The sequence below is a fragment of the Propithecus coquereli genome, unplaced genomic scaffold (genome assembly GCF_000956105.1).
Source record: "Propithecus coquereli isolate 6110/MARCELLA unplaced genomic scaffold, Pcoq_1.0 Scaffold882, whole genome shotgun sequence".
NCBI lineage: Eukaryota > Metazoa > Chordata > Mammalia > Primates > Indriidae > Propithecus > Propithecus coquereli.
In genome coordinates this window covers 315729-319967 of record NW_012155085.1, presented here as the reverse complement: position 1 = coordinate 319967, position 4239 = coordinate 315729, and positions in this window count along the sequence as shown.

The window sequence follows — 4239 nt, the reverse complement described above, 5'->3', positions numbered from 1 at the left end:
TCTTATATGTGCATTTATGTGTTGATCAGTTAATACCAGTTTGATGGTGAGTACATGTGGTGCTTGTCTTTCCATTCTTGGGATACCTCACTTTAGTGAAACATCTTTTGCCATGTTCTGATTGCTATCTTTCTGTTCAGTTTTGAGAGTTCTTTATAATTGTGAAAACTTGTCTCACCAGATAGAGGTTTGTAAATATTTTCTCCCAGTCTATAGCTTGTCTTTTCATCCTTTATACAGGATCTTTCACAGGGCACAAGTTTTTAATTTTGATGAGGTCCCATTTATCAATTTTTCCTCTTATGGAATATGTCGATGATGTCAAGTCTAAGAACTCTACCTAACCATAGATCCTGAATACCTATTTTTTTTCTAAAAGATGTATTTAGAAAAAAGTTTTGCGTTTAACTTTTAAATCCATGATTCATTTTTAGTCAATTTGTGTATAAGGTATGATATTTAGATCAAGGTTCAAGGTGGGTTTTTTTGGTTTTTTTATTTTATTTTTTTTGTTTTTGCTTATGGATGTCAATTTTTCCAGCACCATTTCTTGAAAAAGCTCTATCTCTTTCATTGAATTGCTTTTGCACCTTTATAAAAAAAAAGTTGGCATATTTGTGTGGATCTCTTTGTGGGTTCTCTAGTCTCTTCCATTGATCTACGTGTCTATCCCTCTGTCGATACCACAGTAATTATATAATAATTCTTGAAATCAAGTAGATTAATTCCTTCAACTTTATTGTTTTTCAAAATTATTTTAGCTATTCTAGTTCCTTTGCCTTTTACATATGTAAATTTTAAAATAATCCTTTCTGCAAAAAATCTTGGGATTTTGATAGGAATTGCATTATAGGTCAGTTTGAAGAGAATTGAACTCTTTACTATGTCCTATATGTCAGTTTGGAGAGAATCAAAATTCTTTTTTTTTTGAGACAGAGTCTCACTCTGTTGCCCTAGAGTGAGTGCCGTGGCGTCAGCCTAGCTCACAGCAACCTCGAACTCCTGGCCTCAAGCGATCCTCCCGCCTCAGCCTCCTGAGTAGCTGGGACTACAGGCATGTGCCACCATGCCCGACTAATTTTTTCTATATATTTTTAGTTGTCCAGATAATTTCTTTCTATTTTTTTAGTAGAGACGGGGTCTCACTCTTGCTCAGGCTGGTCTGGAACTCCTGAGCTCAAACAATCCGCCCGCCTTGGCCTCCCAGAGTGCTAGGATTATAGGCGTGAGCCACCGCGCCTGGCTGAGAATCAAAATTCTTTACTATGTTGTGTCTTCCAGCCCATGAATATGGTATGTCTCTCCAATTACTTAGTTCTTTGATTTCATTCATCAGCATTATGTAGTTTTCAGCATACAAATGGCCTACATATTTTGTTAGATTTGCACCTAAGTATTTTTGAGTGATTGTAAATATTATATTTTAATTCTGGTGTCCATGTATTCATTGCTAATAAGTAGAAAAACAATTTATTGTATTTTAGATGTTTACCTTGTATCCAGAGACCTCTCTGAATTCCTTTATTCTTAGAGTATTTTTATATATCCCTTGGAATTTTCTGCATAGATGTCATCTACAAATAGCATCTGCAGATGTATACAGTTTTATTTCTTCTGATCTGTATGTTTTTTATTTCCTTCTCTTGCCTTATTATAGTGTCTAGAACTTCCAGTAGTATGTTGAATAAGAGTGATAAAAGCAGACTTCTTTGTCTTGTTCCCAATCTTAGAGTGAAAGCATTCAGTCTTTCCCCATTAAGTATAATGTTAGCTGTAGGGTTTTTGTACATACTTTTTATCAAATTGAAGGAGTTTCCCATTTATTTTTATTTTTCTAAACTTATCATTGAAGTGCGATGAATTTTGTGAAATGCTTTTCTGCATCAGTTGTTAGGATCATGTGATTTTTCTTCTCCAATAAAATGGCTGACCCCATTTTCAATGTTTGACTACTGACAGCTTTCAAGCACTACCATTCCCTATTCCCCTCTTCTATACATCTAGGCAAACTGATAAGAAAGCCCAGGAGCTCCCTCTTTTTCCAGCAGCAGGAAATTTAAACCACAAAAGCCCTGGCTTAAGCACAGGAACCTTTAAACCAGCCCCATTCCCTAACCATCATAAAAGCCAAGCCAGGTTCCTTTTCCTAACTTCTTGGCCATTTTTGGACCTGCTTGGGAGCTTGCCTTGCTCTTCCCAGAAAGTTTCAGTATGTGAGTAGTAAACCTTTTCATACTCTGTTGGTGTGGGTGTGTGTGGTATCATTATCAGTCTTGACATCCAAACCAAAGTTTGGGTGAGGGATCCATCTGGCCTCTCTGCAGGATGCATACAATAGTCCTATAAGTGTAGTGAATTACATTAATTTTTAAACATTGAAACAGCCTTATATCCCGGGAATAAACCCCACTTGGCTATGGTGTACAATTCTTTTTATATATTATTGGATTCTATTTACTAATATTTTGTTAAGGATTTTTTTATGTCTGTATTCATGTGGGGTATTGGTTTGTAGTTTCCTTTTTTTGTACTTTCTTTGTCTGGCTTTGGTATCAGGGTAATATTATCTTCAAAAAATGAATTGAGAAGTGTTTTCTCCTATTTTCTAGAAGAGATTGTACAGAATTAGTGTTAATTCTTCTCCAAATATTTGGTAGGGTTTTCCAGTGAAACTATCTGGACCTGAAGATTTCTATGTTGGTAGTCTTTAAATTGTAAGTTCAATTTCTTTAATATTTATCAGGATATTCAAATTATTTCATATTAGTTGAGTTGTGGTAGTTTGTGTTTTTCAAGGAATTGGTCTATTTTATCTACATTGTCAAATTTATGTGTAGAGAGTTGTTCATAGTATTCCCTATTATCCTTTTGGTATCTGCAGAGTCTGTCATGATATCCCCTATTTCATTCCTGATACTGGTCATTTGTGTCTTCTCCCTTTTTTCTTTGTCAGTCTTTCTAGAGATTTTATTTTATTGATTTTTTTCAAAGAATGAACTTTTTGCTTCATTGGTTCTTTCTAATTTTTTCGGTTTGTTTTCAATTTCATTGAGTTTTGCTTTTATTTTTATTACTTGCTACCTTCTGCTTGTTTTGTGTGGTTTTTTCCTCCTTCTTTTTGTAGGATCTTGAAATAGGAGTTTAGATTATTGATGTCTCTTTTTATAGTTTTTACCTCTTCTTTCCACAGTGGTATTCTTACAAGTGAAAGTCACTTATTTCCAGGTTCCAGCCTACCCATATAAATACAGTGTTTCCTTAAAAGAAATGGCAACCATGGGAATATCGAAAGTTATTAAAATGTTATGTTGGGCCTTAACTCAAGTGTGAATCACCACAATGTGAATCCTCACAATTTCAACTCTTCCAACAAATTGAGAAATTGAATTTCATTTGGACAAGAAGGTACATGCAGAAAATGGGCCAGAGTTTTAGAATATTTATGTTTTAGACCTTTTAAGATTTAAAAAATCTGTAAAAAGTCTCATTTTACAGACTATATAGTTCAGGAACTGTTTGTGGTAGTCTTTACTCTTTATTATTATTTTTTCCTTTACCAAAGCACATAGTAAAAATAGAATTAATCAGAACAGAAGGGTTTGATTTCCAAGTCTCCCTGTTCTATGTTTCTCCATGCCCTAATCTACCTGTGATGGCTGATTTTATGTGTCAACTTGACTGGGCTAAGGAATACCCAGATAGCTGACAAAACATTATTTCTGGGTGTGTCCGTGAAGTTCTTTCCAGAAGATAATAGCATTTGAACCATTAGACAGAGTAAAGAAGATCAGCCTTCCTCAATATGTGTGAGCATCATACAATCCACTGAGGGCCTAAGTAGAACAAAAAAGTGGAGGAAGAATGAATTCCCTTTCTCTTTTTGAGCTGGGACATCTACCTTCTTCTGTTCTTAGACATTAGAGCTCCTGGTTCTTAGCCCTTTAGACTCCAGGACAACACCAGTGCCTCCGCATCCCCCCAGAAGGCCTTTGGCTTCTGACAGGGAATTATACTAGTAGCTTTCCTGGTTCTCCAGCTTGCTGATGGCAGATCATAGAACTTTTCAGCCTCCGTAACCACATGAGCCAATTCCCATAATGATACACACACATACACACACACACACACACACACACACGCACGCGCGTGCGCGCACACACACACACACCCTGTCTCCTGGTTCTGTTTCTCTGGAAAACCCTAATACATTATCCCACCCTCCTCATGTTAGGAATAGCC